This window comes from Anas acuta, chromosome 4 (genome assembly GCF_963932015.1).
Source record: "Anas acuta chromosome 4, bAnaAcu1.1, whole genome shotgun sequence".
Lineage (NCBI taxonomy): Eukaryota > Metazoa > Chordata > Aves > Anseriformes > Anatidae > Anas > Anas acuta.
Genome location: NC_088982.1, coordinates 35067292 through 35083526, shown reverse-complemented (window position 1 = coordinate 35083526; position 16235 = coordinate 35067292). Strand labels below are relative to the sequence as shown.

The following is a 16235-nucleotide window of genomic DNA, read 5'->3' as shown; positions in this document are numbered from 1 at the left end:
CCCTGAGCCATTAACTGTATACATTGTATTATTATTATTTTTTAATCCATTTAACAGAAAAAAGTTGTTTTGAACACAAAGCTCTGCAATGGTTTGTAAGATTTAGATTCTTTTTCAACTCTTCTTCTTCCCTGTTATCTGCCTTGTTCCCATCCTTATATGCTGCTATGAAAGCTGCTATGTTAGCATGATTCTTTCAGCAGATGAAGCAATCAGCAACATCTATACACCCTGTGACTGGGCTAGCCAAGACCCCATTTTTCTCATTGTGTCCAAGTCTGTATTCTCTAATCCCCTTGGTATTCATATTTTAAAAACACAGAAGCTGATTTTAGCAACACTAAAGCCAATGAGAAATGCAAGAGCTCCGCACCTCTGGGAATCCGGCCCACATCCCTTTTGTTTTGAGTGTAGAATGGACCCTAAATGAAAAACCTTTTGTATTTTGGAAACTAGGAGGAACTGAACCAAATTTCTTCATACTTGGCAAAAACAGAATTACTTTTGATGGAGAACAAGCATGGAAAGTTCTAGTCTGAGAGAATTATTTTTGTCAAGTTATGACAAGTCTGAACACAGAGTTTTGCATAGAAATCCCTTCTCATTTTACTGTCTACAGTGACAGTAGAATACATTTATGCAATCCCCCCCTCCAAAAAAAAAAAAAAAAAAAAAAAAGGAGGATTTAGATTTATATTCACCAAACAATTACTAGTAAGCAAAAACAAAACCAGATCAGCATAACGATGTTTTTGTGAAGCGTAACAATTTTGGTTTGGCCCAAATATACAGATACAGATTTGGACTTTCTGTCACAGGTTGCCAAACATTTGTTTTCATTTAGATCTGTGTATATGTGCGTGTGCATATTGACAAAGAGAATTTGACTCCAAGGAGAACAGAAGTACGATCCAAATCCCAATACAAATCCTTCCATTGACTTCACTGGGAGTTGGATCAGCACCTTAGTGAAAATTTTCAAAAGAGAGTGTCCAGAGTTAAACTACCAGTTCTTCATCCAGCTCTCATTGAAATCAATTAAATATCTCCATTAACTCTAATTGTTGTTGTATCCAGCTTGAAAATAGACAGATTTTACATAATCAGACATATAGAGTCTCTTCTTTTACGTGTATTTTGAACAGTCTAGGGCATGAGAATTTACGGACAGAGGACTCAAGGCCAATATTAACTGAGTACAAACTATTAGAGGTTAGAAAGATTTAAAATTGCTTGCTTTTAAAAGGGTATGTTTTCTGGAGTAAATCAGAAGTCTTCATTCTCTGTAAATTGTTTTTAGGGTTTAAAAAGGATTGAACTGTGGCTGCCTCTTTGTTGGTTCTGGTTCAGAAAAGCAACCCTATTCAGACAGCAGTAAAGCAATGCAACTTAAGTATATGCGTAACTCCTTTCTTAAGCAGGGATGGAATTAAACACATGCTTTAGTGATTTCCTGACCTGGGGCTTTTATTTTCCTTCTGTGAATATTAGTGAAAGTACCTTTTTGTTCATAGGAACACTCATGAAAAGCACATTTTGAGCCCCTGGCTGAGATTTGCTTAATCTAATCAAGTAAGAGAAAAATCACATGATGTATATTAGGTAACCTGTTGCACAATTTGTGGGTGACCATTAAATTATTTCAGATAGTAAAAGTTGTAATAACTTCTAGTGTAATCTCAGATAATTCATAAACATAATAGAGATCTGTTCTCTAGTTCTGGATGTTCCCTCAGTAAAGAACATTGCAAGATGAGGGATATATTTTGCTAGAAAATAAAAACACCTGAAAGAAACTTCAGATGTATTTTTTTTCTCTCTTTTTTTTTTTTTCTTTTTTTTTTTTCATAAGGCAAAACAAAACAATAATTGTCTTCAAAGAGCTTCCATTGTCTACACTGCTCAGAGATTTTCTGATTGAAAAGAAATACATCCAGTCTAAACAGTCTCCTTGTGGTCAGACTTGCAAAACATTGTGCTTAAAGTACACCTGTGGAAATTACAAAAGAGCTAATAGCCCTTACAGATAGCTTCAGGTACCTTTCAAACAGTATTACCAAGTTTATTTATGCAAGCTCAGATGAATATGATATTTGTGTGAAGAAGTGTGTATTTGTGAAATGCTTTAGAAAACACTTGGGAAAACATTTTTTATGTTTTATATGTTTATGTACACGTTCCATATGTTAGACAAACTTTGAAAAACTTTTAACCAGAGATTTCTGGGTCAAATGACCTCATTTATTATTTGTAAACTAAGCTATCTAATCTGGCCCAAGGTCTTTTTATCATATGGTGTAAATCAAATAAACTCATCTGTTCCTCAGGCTTATAATTATAGGGAGTTTTCAAGTCAACAGTTAAATATGAGCTCTGTTCAGCATAGGGCCAAAATGGATCAGCGATACTACAGAAGAGTACCAAGGGCCCCAGAACTCTGCACTAAAAGACTACTCATTTTTCATTCTTCCAAAGGAAGTTCTTAGCTCAGCTAAGTTCAACTGGCTCTTGCTGATGCCAGCCTGTCATCCAGAATCCATAAACACCCTGAAAAAAGAAGTAGCTCTAGGAATTGTTCACTGGCCTATGCATTTCTGGGCATCTTTCACAGAAGAGGATTTTCTTTGTTATTCCAGAAAAGCACTCTGCAGGGTGAATCACCTGTATCTTACAGGTGATAGGGTAGGGGCATTACATTAAGTACATTAAGATAGTGGCAGGGGAACTCTTCATTAGCAGTCTCTGTGCTGTCAGCTCTGATCTCATGTTTGCCAGAAAGGTTCATCCAGCCAAACAGGGGAGTTGAAGCAAAGCTGATATTATGGCAGTTGTTTTGATAAAGTGAAGACACAAGCATAAAGACCTTCATTTCCTTTTATCTTTTGTTTCCATCTAGAAAAAATTTTCCACCTGCAAAATATCTGAACGACCCCTGCCATATCTCCTACCCACATGTGAGCAGAAATACTTCCTTCATTCCCTGCTTAGCTGAACTTTTTTTTTTTTTTTTTTTTTTTTGAGAAAAAAAAGGATACCGTAGTTTTCTTGAAGCAGATTGTACTTCATTTTATTGCAGTCTTGTATGCAATTGACAACTTCTGCTGACTCCAGCAGTGGGATAATAACTACTGGGACATGCTGTGGTTACTGAATAATAACTGCTGGGACAAAATCTGGTTACCGGACCAGGTTATTGAACAGCTGACTAGATGCAAAAATCTAGGTATATAGCACCTACATCCATAACATCTAGGTATATAGCATCTATAGCATGACTTTCTGCAACATGCTTCTCCCACTGAATGCAGCATGAGCAAGAGGTCATGGACTGTTCTAGCATGCTCACGTACTTGTTGATATAATGAGAGACATCACTGAACATAAGCAGACTAGCTACAAGATTGTAGTATGCTGAGCCCAGTGGAGAGAAATTTAATCCATATTAATTCTTGAAAGAACAAGATAGGATCCTGTTGTTTTAAAGTGTAAGTGGATCATGATTTGAGACTGGAGACATGAGAGAAAAATCTGCATTGTGGTATACTTTCACTCAAGTGCCTCAAGTTGACCCTGAAATTAATTCAAATCTGTGTTATCCAGCAGACAGAACAACTACCAGGTTGAGTTACATCCTGCCAGTTTTGCAATTAAAATGGATTTCATTCCAAAATATTAATTTTGTGAAAAAAAAAAAAAAAATCTATTCCTGGGAAACACTGTTTTGTGGCCAGAATTCTTATATGCTTTATTAGCTAAATAAAGATGTGTTGTTTCAGAATTATGACTCAGCGAAGGTTATCTACAGTAGATGTAGATGTAGCATTATCATCAGTATTTCAATAGACAGAGGATGGCTAATCATTTATCCGCCTTCTTGAGTTCAAAAGTTCACTTTTGAACCATTTTGGGTTCAATGCTAGGTTTTGTTGATGTCACAAAGTTCATTGAAATAGCATTTAACCCTTCTCTATATACATTTCATAGCATACCTTCAGTATGTTGTGATACAAATGTTTGAAAGAAACAAAAATAAATTATATCTAGTGTGTTCAGTTTAGCAGACCTTGATGCTACTGATGCAGACATGGGTTTGATTTTCCTGTGACCATTTTACTCAGTCGTCTAGTAATCTAAGGATCAAAAATAGGCATAGAGAATGCAAATACCTAGGCACAATAATTTCTGAGGGATGAATTCTCAGAGCATGTAAACTTGATTGATGATTTGTACTGGCTGTAGATCTCACCTAACATATGCTCATTCTAGTTTGTAAATTTTTAAGTACATGAATATTTAGTTTGATTTCAGGCATAACCTACATTTGTGAATGCTGTTGTTTATTTTGCATCAGTAAGTGGATATTTTGTGCCTGGCGGCTGTGCAACAGTCTCTAAAACTTATCTCCATTTGTTTTCTTCTTCTAATTCTAGTCTTTAAGATAATGATTTTTTTTTGTTTGTTTTCTGCTTTTGCTAAATTCAGTATGCTGTGTGGAATACTCTGCAGAAGAAAATTCTTTTCCTTGAAGCATGAAGTCAGTGCTAGAAATGACCTCTGTCATAACACTTGAAATAAAACAAAGGTAAAGAATACTTTTCCTTGTTTACTGGAGGAAGCTGCAGTTTTGACTCTATCTTCAGTTTTCAGGAGAATTAGTTGTCTTGGAGAATATGTCCTTGTTTGTGATTTATGCTTCTATTTCATATTAGTGACCAGATATATGTGTGAGGGATTCCTTTTCTTTCATACTCATTCTGTTTCTTTTGAACTCATACAGATGAGTTCATATAATTGTTTTATTTTAATTATGTACTTGGCTTTGGATTTGAGAACAGAAGACAAACAAACAAACAAAAACTTTGAAAAATATTGCAATTCCAGTTATATTTCTAAGTCTGTTACATATTGCAAGAAGGAAAAAGTGAAACATCAGGAGTTGAAACTGCAGAGAACAGAGGTCCAGATCCTTGCAGGTATCTAACATGTATAATGAATCATGGATATCATTAGGAGACATTTAAACTAGAAAGCTGAAAGCATGGATGAAACTTAAGTAATTTGTTTATTATTCCTTTTATTGATTTTTAATTTCTCTACATTCTGTAGGGTTTAGCCTGAATAGGTATTTTTGGTGGGAATGTTACAAGTATGTCCGTGCACATTTAAACTCTTAGTGATTATCTCTGATAAATGTCTCTACTTTAAACATATGGATTTTTTTTTCCTGTTTGTTATATGTGATGAAACTAAGATTCTCCAAGCTACTCAAGACCTGAATACTGTTACAACAAATAAAATCTGAGTTTTAGTGAAGAAATGTGTTAGTATTCAACAGTTTAAAAAAAAAGTAAAAAAAATCTTTATTTTAAAAAGAAACTGCCATCAAACAGAGTTGAGAAAAAAAAAAAGCGGAATACAATAAGCAACATTCACAAGCTTTCTTGAAGTTCTCATAGTTGTCATATATCTGCTGTGTATATACATACATGTAACCAGTTATTGAGATTGACATAAATAGCAGGTGTGGATGTGGTAATGAGAGCAATAGAGATCAATAACCAATCACAATCCCCTTTTAGAAGTAATATATTCTGCATAATGCTCAAGCATATATGTCACCCCAAAGAACGACAGCTGATTTAAGTCATTAGATAGAAGCTAGCGTCCTTAATAATGGCAGCAGTACTTTGCTTCCCAGGGTGATTGCTAACTGACCAAAGCGTTTCTTGGTTTTGATGGTCTACTGAAGATATAAACACTCAAGGGTTTCTGCAAATCATCAATAAAGCATTATGCAGCTTCTGCAGTACTCGGCCACTGATGTTGCCAGGAACACTCATATCAAACTATTTACGATAGCTGTGAAAACACCATCACCAGAGATCAAGTGGATATCTTTCCTTGCAATACGTGACTCTAGATTGGTGCTTCCAGAAAGCTACATTCTGTCAACTGCATTACAGACTCATGGATTTTTCTTCCTGTCAGTTTTTAATAGCATTTTCACAATTGAACTTTTAAAATCACTTTGATATGCTCATTCTCTGTCTCTATGAGGTCTCATTAAGGCATGTGGTCATTCTTGGAGGTTTTGCATGACTTCTGCATATTATGGTGTTGGTAGGGAATATGTAGTTTACAGTGAATGTTACATGCATTTTCATGAACATACTAATGACTCTGAGAAGTAGCAGGTGTAAGACATACTTAAACAGCAAAGCTACTCTGTGACTAGGGAGAAGTACACTGACGAAGACCAGCTTGTTTTCATAGGTTGCTCTGCAATGTGAGATCATTGTTGATGAGAAAATTTTGGAGAAATCACTAAGATTTTTTTAATAGTGTACTTTTTTTGTCTATTTTTTTTTTTTTTTCCTTGCTCCATTATCTTGTCCTCAGAAAGAATGCACTTGCTTTCTGAAGGCAAAAATTAGTGTGCTAACCACCATGACTGTTAGGTAATCCTAACTTTATTATGGTCTATTTGGGTACTGCTCCATTTGCAGAAAGGTTGATGGCATGTATGAGAGGCAGCAATGAGAAACTGAGAATGCTAGCAAGCCAGATGCTGATTCCTGAGCAATGTTGTTTACAGTGATAGGTATATGCAATTTTATTGTTAAATACCACAATATAGACAGAAAGATTAGGAAAAGCAACCCTCCCTGACTGTCAGGACATGGATCTTGACTCTTCTTTGACCTCAGTGCACTCAGACCCTGACTTAGTTTTATGAGTTTTTTTCTCATGAGGTGCTAACTGTAAAGAAGAAACTACACCAACCATTATGACATTTTCTAACGGGGAAGAAATGTATATAATGGTATGTCTTGCATTGTGGCCTGTTACTGATGGTTTCATTGGAAATTTTTATTGGAAAAATGATGCAGGGGAAATAAAACTTCCACCAAACAGCTTGCCTAATACTTTAACTGTAAAGCATAAAGAGAACAAGTTTCTAACTGGTAAAAATGTTTCTGAACTCTCACAAGGTATGTTTTGTTTGTAATCTTAGGGTCTTGAAAGACCAAATCATCAAGGCTGGTACTTAACACCCCACACTCCAACAAAATAGCCTTTCAGTCTAGGCAGGATTTTTTATGAGCAGTTTATAATCCATATCAAAATAAGGATTTATAAAGGAAGTGCTGACACAAATTTAGAACAGGATCCAATAAAAATGTTGTATGGCTTATGGAGTTCACAAACCTGCATAAGGTCACAGCTTTTGTCCTCAACCCCCCACAAACTCAAAATGTGCTGTTGTGAGGTGCATGTGGATTTTTGTGGTAGCAAAGCCAAGCAAAAGAGAGAATAATTGAATTTGGCCTCTAATGACAGCAATGCAAATGTGTCACTCCATGTGTTCTACAACCTTTGCTTGTATAGTAAGTGACATGATATTACATTCTGAAGAGTAAGAAACACTTTTCTGACACAGAAGGTTGGGGAGAAAAGTAAGATTATGTGAGTTAAGTTTGAGTGAGTGACAGATGGGTTGAGAAAAACAGATTTATTTAATGTTATCTGCACTTAAAAACAAACAAAACAAATAAACAGAAATTGTGATGCATCTCGTCTCCTTGCTGATTTTCTAAGCAACACAATCTGCAGCAGTGGTCCTGTGTGGCAGGAAATTATCTGAAATAATGAACTGGACAAATATATTAAAACTGATACTCTTCACATCAGCATCAAAAATATAGAACCTGCCAAAAAATTCTAATTGCAGTATACTCTGTCCAAATTATTTTACTACTTGCCAAGGAGATCTTTGAAATATTTGGCAGAGTCTTCCACCAGGAGAAAATTAAAAAAGGGAATGAGGTGGAACACAATAAACAAACAGCCCCCACAATAAAATAGCAGGTTTGGGGGGTTAGTCCTTTTATGAAGAGCTGCTAACTGCAAAACTCATACTAGGTAACTGCAATCAGAAATAATTTATCAGTGTTATCAGAGAGAAACAAAACACACTTAGATAAAAACCCTTCCAAACTTAAAGGTGATTATTTTTAGAACAGCTGCCTGAATACTATGATATTGACAAGGTGAATTGATATTTAAGATCAAATAAAATATCTTTCTATTCATTTACCTTGATGGACAAATATGACACATTAAATAATGTAGAGAAATGTCACTGGCTAAGCCAATTGCAAATTAAGCTCTCATGAATAACTCTAAAATATAGTTTTAAAATAGTTCCATGATCTTGGTTCACAGCCCCAGGTAACAGGAACCTGTCACAACAGTGACTTAAAGAGATTTATGATCTCGTATTAGCATGAAACTAAATACAATCAAAATCTTTCTTATTTTTCCTTTTTGTTTCCTATATACACACGGTAAATTACTAAGTATTATTTTGTCTTCATCTATGTATTTGTGAGATGGGAGTAGCACAAACACTATTCATAGGATGTGTCTGAAGAAGCATCGTGAGATTTTGTTTCAGTTCACAAGGTGTATACTGAGCAGAAAGATGTTAAAATACAGCTGCTAGTTCTGTCTAATTGGATCCCAGGCTCTATTTGTTGTAACCATTCTGTTTTTAGTATTCTAAAAACATTTTCAGGTTTTCATATCTATTATGGTGTCTTTGGTGGGTATACTTGATCATAGTGTGCCAGATCAAAGGTGTATTTAGGCAAGATTTTGACTCTAGACAACATTAATGCCTGTGAATTCTGCTTATCAAACAAAATTCACAGGAGGTTTGAGCTGCACAGCTAAATTTCAGTCCTTTAAGTAGATCTTCCTTCTGAGCTCTGCTGCCTTGGCCACAGACTTAGCGTGACTCCCGTTTCCTCCAACACCTTTTCTTTTCTGAGGGCTGGGAGTGGGAAGCACGAAATATTTCTGGATCATGTGTACCAGGGAGAGCTCTACTATGAGAGGATGGAATGGTACCAGCAATGGTTGGTTCCCTCCACCTTTGCAGCTCCCAAGAGAGGTCAGAAACTGATTAGAGGACCCAGGTCAGAGATTTTTGAACTCTGAATTTGGCAGGCAAATGGAGGAGAAACAGTTTTATGGTACTTTGTTTTAAGATGTATTTATTTGTAACTGTGAAAGCTGCAGCTATATTGTGTTACTGCATCAGGATCCTAAGCAGATGTTTAGATTTTACAGAAAAGGGCATATGGAGGAATTTTTAGTTTTCCATAAAAAAAAAAAAAAAAAGTTACCTCGTGTTTTATACACTGATGCTTACAAGAAGACAATCTATGTCATTACACCAAGCTGTTTTAATCTAAAGATTTTTTTTTTTTTCCTTTCTGATAAGGTTAAGTAAATCAAGATACATGTGTAGTCTCCCTCCATAATACTGGAGCCAACACACTGCATCATTTTTGAAGAAGCTTGAAAGGAAATGACATAGGAATTTCTAAGGGTAGGATTTCTCAGACTTTTCTGTAATGTGATCATAACCTAACAGAAAGATGATGTAACTAATCAGTTTATTCATTTCATAGTTGCATAGACTATCTCTTGTTTCCATTTACATTTACATAGCAAACCTGTTGTTGAAGCCTGACCAATTGGTATGTGGAAAATATGTATTGGAGGGAAGGAATAACGTTGTATTAGTTTTCTCTTCATATGATTTATTATTATTATTAATTTTTATACAAGGACCATACCAAACATCGTTGTCCCTGCAAACCAGTAGAAAAGGCTCTGTGAACTCTGCCAGTCTCCACATTGCAATGTTTGTTGAAGAATGTAAATGGGGAGCATCTACCTGTATGTTTTAGTTCAACCCAGGTGTATACTTTCAAACAGTCTCCCAGTTGTCCCCACTTTACTTGCTTTGATATGCATTGGCAAGTGATCTTGGAGTACATGAACTGGATTCCTTTCAGATGAAACTATGTTGGAAGATATGCTACAGCATTGAGGCTAATGTATTCCAGCTGATACAGGACTTCCAGGCCATGGGAAGAATGATCCAAAGTTTAACAAAAAAGCAAACCAAAAAATCAGAAAGGCCCAAAGCATTATCCCTCAAATGCTTAATGTGTGGAATTTGGGTCCTCAGCAACAACTTTTTCACATTTAAATACTCTTCGCATTGGTGTGTAGTGCACGATAATGTAGATGTAGGTGTTTATTATTAGTAACCATTGTTTTAACAGAGTTCCAGCTTTAACTTGTTGAGATTACATATTTGTACACAGAGTTTTGGATCTGCATCACCATTTTTTCTATGTGATTCATGATGATTGAGACTGTCTTGAAGCCATCTTAAAGAAGAAAATTCTTCTTAAGGAAGATCCCTCAAGTTTATCTATCTCTGATAGATAATGAAATCAAAGTTATTCTATTCTCTGTTTAACATTTAAGTGCTAGTTCTTTTGTAGAATCTGATTTGAGGTATGTATATATAAAGAATACCTGTATATAGGTGTATTTACCTACAGAAAAGGATGCTCAGGGGAAACATTATGACTCTCTGCAACTACCTCAAAGAAGGTTGTAGCAGAGCGGTGGTCAGTTGCTTCTCCCAAGCAACAAGTGATAGGACAAGAGGAAATAGCTTCAAGTTGCACTAGGGGAGGATTAGGTTGGATATTAGGAAAAAAATTATTCACCGTTGTGAGGCATTGGAATAGGCTGCCTAGGGGAGCAGATGAGTCACCATTCCTGTAGGTATTCAAATAGATGTAGTGCTTAGGGGCGTGGTCTAGTGGTAGACTTGGTGCTAGATTAATGGTTGGACTTGATCTTAGAGGTCTTTTCTAATGTAAATGATTCTATGATTATGTGTTTCTATATGCCTCCATTTTGTCCAGAGACAAATCTCTAAACACTGGAAAAACCTTTCCAAGCATTGGGAAATTCTAAGTACAAATCTGAATCTTTCACTTGGTCTCATATATAACATTATCAGGAAAAAAATAAAAATGAATTCACTTCTTACATGGGCCAGTTCATGTTTTCTCATCTGGCTACTAAAGGAGCTCTGCCAGATTTGAGTTCTTTGCTGAAATACTGTTTCAGGTGAAGAGATGTGCATACTGATTACTTGCATGTAGAGATTATTGGGTTCTGATAAGCTTCAACTGGTGACTCTATGCAGTTGATTGGCATTGTCATAAAAAGCATATATTTTTTTTCTGCATTATGAATTAGAGTGTACCAAGTAGCAGATACTCACAAAAATGTAGTAGGTTATTACTAAATCTTTGTAGAGGAATTTTAGACTCTGTTGTAATTATCGTTCTGCTTACTAAATCTTCTATGTTTTGTAAATACATAGGTAGCAAAACCACCAAAGAAAAGCTGTTTTCCTTGGTTAAATTAGCATTCTGGGTTGGATGCCACCAAACTCCCTAATTAAGTTTAGTACAGTAAAAGAGGATGATATGCATGAGACTGCAATACCATGCGCATAGTACCTAATGGTACAGGCCAATAACACAAACCTGGCAAAATGTTAGGATAAGTATGCGTTATGGATGAGGCATTTTTGCTGCTGCTGCTGCCTGATATGACACACATGGTTTCCAGTAGCTAAATGTATGGTAGTCAGTTTCTGCATCCAACACTGCTGTTCTTCTACTGACTGCTTACATCAACTAGCCTTACATTTGTTTTATTGCTTCTGTTGTCACTTTATTTATTATGCTTTTATATAGCTTTATAGATGTTCGCAGCACTTTATAAAACATAGAATTAGACAACCTTGTTGCCACAAAGAGCTTGCAATCAAAGTTCTGATCTTGCACTGAACTTTTATTCAATGTATAATCCCACTGAACTTAATGGAATGCCACACAAGAATAGAGTCTACAAACAGATCCTACTGTAAGGCTTGGTCTTAATATGCCAACAACTTGATACTAATCCAGAAGTTGAGGGTGAGCATCCAGGCAAAAATATGTGTCTTTACATCTTGGCCTATGCCGTAGCTATAATCTCTGCCATTCATGTCACAGTGCAAGGAATCTGCTTTCTCTGGTTATGATGACCATTAATCTTTCTAAAATAAAATATGGTCCCTACTTCCATGTCTGCATGAACCATGTTGGTCTCATTTTGCTGGAGTCAAGTAATGAGAAAACACTCATGACTGTAACTAAAATGGTTTGAGAACTGGGATCTCTTAAAATATTTCTTAATTTTCTCCTCATTCTGGCACCAAGGCAAATGGGTAGGTGAGTCCAAGAAAAATAAGAATTATCCAAATATTATTTAACATAAGTCACACAGGTCCCGAATTCCCAACAAGATACATCAGATGTAATAGTTAGCACTTTGTATCCTTACAATGGAAAATAGCAAGTGTTGTAAAGCTGAGATTATCCTAAATAAGGATTGTTCAAGTTCTTTAGACCTCTGTCCACAGAGGAACTTGTGAAGTCTCATTGCTTGTGAAAGTAAGTCCATTGTATTTTAGTAGTATAAATCTGGAATTAGGAATTTCACATCAGGTACCTGAGACTGAGAATATTTTTGTCTCTAAAATTTGTTGTTTAAGTTTTGGAATAGTGCTATGACTTCTTTGTTCAAATTCTAATACCGTTAAATAATCTGCACTTCTGGTCATGGCAATAATTTGGTGTTAGCAAGTGGTTGGCTGGAGTGGTTACTGATGGAGTTTTATATAAAGAAATATAAAGCATGTAGTTTATTGTAAAAGTAAAGTCCAGATAATTTAAGGCCTGAGTCTAAAATGTGGCTTAATATCTTTTGATTCCTTACCAGTTCTGGAATGATCTGGCAGATAATCAAGTCTCCAATTAAGATTCGAGCAATTCATGTTCTTCTAGCCTACACCTCTCTGCCTCTGTCATAAAGAGCATGGAAAGACCACTGAAGGTAGGGAACTGCTAGTAGTGGTCTTGTCCTCAGCCCTCCTGACAGAACAAATGGAGAAAGTGAAGGCATGTCAGGGTTCACCTCCAGTAGAGTTTGATTTGTGCAAGCTTTTAAAGCTGTAAAACAAGAGTGCAGTCCTGGTTACCCAGCTGCTTGTACAGAGGGAGCTACTGGAATTCACTATGGCACTTTGTGTGTCCATCTACATGGATTTACTCCAAAAAGGAGTTTATCCCAGGTGGGGATGAACTCCCCACTGAGCTCACCAGCTTGAATTGATTATGAAAATGTTAATTTCTCATGTAACTTCAGGATTTTATTTATTTAGTTAGTTATTTTTGGTGCGTTCTTTGTGTATGGGGGACAAAAAGAAAAGGTCTTATCATTTCACAATATAAGCCTGTCTTTAGCAATTGGCCTTTCTAGGGAGTGGGTTAATTCATATCTGTCTAACAAGGAGTTGTTTGTGTTCAGTACTGGACACTGTCAGACAAGCATGCTGAAGCAGTTGGGATCTGATCCATCATAACGCTTCGAATAGTCCTGAAGTAGCTAACAAATATCACATGAAAACAGGTGCCAAGAATATTACATATATTTGGGCTGATACATAAATGCCCTGTTCAGTTTCTTGTTTTCTCTTGTCAAACCCATTGTACCTAATAGGGTTTTAACTGAAATTGTTTTAGGTCTGATTTTTTTGTGTGAAGCTTGCACAAGTTGAGGAGATATGTGGTATAGCTGCTGAATTTGTCCCTCTATCAATGAAAATAAGTGGTCTAGAAGGCTGGAATGGTTTGAACCTAACTTTAGCCGTAACAAAACAATGCTTCAAGAAAGACAAAGGAAAGGGATACAAGTGACATCTCAGCTTCACATCAAACCAATAAAAATAATTTGTCCTGGGACGGCATTTAAAATACTCCTCTTTAATTGCAACGAGTGGGTCCTTGGCTTTAAACTAGCTGGGACCAGTATAGGCAGACAGATTTTAACACCCAATGAGGCTTATCACCCAATTTCCAAAAGGGAATATTTATCCTATTTTTAGATGGTTTTTGTTTGCTGAACATTTCTGAAGATATGATCATATAATACTGATTGTACTGTATGCCAGAGTGGTGGAATCATTCCCAACCTTTTTCTTACATCTTTTTCTTATGTCTAGATTCCTATTTGGAGGAAGAATATCCCCAGATTTATAAATGTCTAGCCCTGAAAATGCTTAGCAACTGCATGTAATCTGCATTTTTATCCTGCAAAGAGTAAGTAGAAACCCTTTGGGTGTGTGTTGTATATGTTAATGGTCTGGACTACTGCTTAGTACTTCAGAATAGTTCCTCACTCATTTTCTGCAGCCAACTACTTGTAGATCTTTGCAGATTTTAGTGCTAAAAAAAGCCCTCAAAATTGTAAACATGTTCAGTCATGTGAGAATCTATCAATCTAGTACATCTTGGAAATGCAAACCATATTCTGAAGGAAAATGATAAATGAGAAGACGGTATAAAGCTGAACCCAAGACTGTACTTGAGGCTTGCTTAGTCTTTTCTTGGCAAACACTTTAATCTTTTCTTCTGATACTCCATATCTAGGGTGCCAGCTGTGTGGGCAATATGAATACTTCTTTCCCATGTTGTATTTTTCTCTTGTAGGTTGTGACCCTTTTCAGAACACATCAGCAGAATTAAAAGGGCCGAGGGGGAGTTTTCACTTGCTTTCTGATGGCAAGGTAGGACTTTCATGTATGTCTGACTAGTTTAAGGAATGACTGCTTGGTAATGGAGGAGTGGATAAAAAATATTAAAGAAAAGTTCACACAGTATGGGAAATATATTACGCTGTTGCTCTGAAAAACACAAGTTATGTTTATAGTATGCATCATCTAATCTCTCCTCCTCACTCTTTCTTTCTTTCTGAATATCTCTGCTTCACTTCAGTTCCTTTGCTCATTTTATTATTAGGAACATTTACGGGAAAGAGAATTTATGGTCTCCTTCTGCTAATAAATGTTAAGGAATATGACTTAAAATAGGGAATACACAGCAGGAGATGATGAACTCTTAATAAACAAATATCCTGTTTTCATGCAAATATTCTTAGTAACACAAACAAAACAAAGCAGAAAGGGAAATGCAGCCAAAGTGTTATACAAACTGTGGTGTAATTAAATAGGACGGATTTCAGAATTTTCCAGAGGCCAAGAAGAGTTTCAAGTTATCCTTCAGATTTTTCCAACTCATTCCTTCACATGGTTTCATCCCATAATATTGGATGGAGGGTTGGAAAAGGAGAATTGGAAGAATGACAAAGTAACCTGAGAACTTTGCAAAAATTCTTAGTGCCTGTCTTGCTCCATATCTTCTCCTTGACAAGAGACTGACCTTATAACTTGGCAGATTTTGTTGCTTGATGGTTTTGGAGTTTTAAAATTTACCAAGGTCATGTTGTGATTATTGTTCTGGTGGAAATACCATCTCCCTCCACAACCATAATCATGATACTCTGCAAAAGGTATTGATGCTACTTAATTGGCATTAACTCGAACATTTGTCCATATTAACATGCTGGAATAAAATTCAGCAATTTTCCTAATGGTGTAATAGTGGCATAAAAACTGGGGAGTGATTAATGAGAAAGGAAAATTTAAATCATATGGTCATTTGGATACAACAAATAGCATGTCTGAATATGGCCAAATTCTCCCTACACCTACTAGCTAAGGGGACAGCTGTAATTACAGGAGAGGGGTCCCAATTTTGGAAACAATGAATAAAGATTTGGAAATGAAAATGGATAATTATTGATTGTTACCTTCTGGGCCACTGCTGTGGCCAAAACAGCTGATATGATCCATACACAAATAAGCAAAGGAATCTCAAGACACATTTTATTTGGTCTTGATACAGTGGTTATTGGGTTCTAAGTGTGCCCAAACATTAAGTTTTCAGGTTGGATGGTCAAAATCTGATCAGAAAACAAATGCCAGGATAAAGAAGGCATTAGGAAATATCTATGTTTTGCATTCATATTTATATTGTTTAGTCTTACTATGACAAGGTGTTATTGTTGATACATACCTCTAAGGTGAATAAAACTTGAAAATTGGGATCACCAGTCTAGCAGAGAAAGTTGTCAGAAGATCCAATGACTCCAAGTTGAAAACTTGGATAAATTAATATTAGAAAGAAGGAGCACATTATTAATTATCACTGGAGAATTTTCCTAAGGGTTGTTGTGGAGTCTGTTACACTGCCATTTTTTACATCACAATTGTGTACTTTGACAAAAGAGAAGCAAAATACTCACTTTCATCCAGAGTGTATTGTTTTCTTTTTGGGACAGATGTACCATCTGTCCCGAAGAGTAAATTAATGTCAATTTTCTCTCATTTTGAACTATGTAGA

The 16235-nt window shown here is 36.0% G+C and overlaps 1 long non-coding RNA gene across 1 annotated transcript; it reads left to right on the top strand.

Annotated features, from left to right (window-relative positions):
* The first annotated feature begins 2797 nt into the window (after positions 1-2797).
* On the top strand, positions 2798-14562 carry LOC137855249 (uncharacterized). Its single transcript, XR_011095637.1, has 4 exons — positions 2798-2954; positions 4483-4582; positions 13997-14093; positions 14484-14562. It is a non-coding gene; the product is annotated as an uncharacterized lncRNA (long non-coding RNA).
* Positions 14563-16235: the final 1673 nt, after the last annotated feature.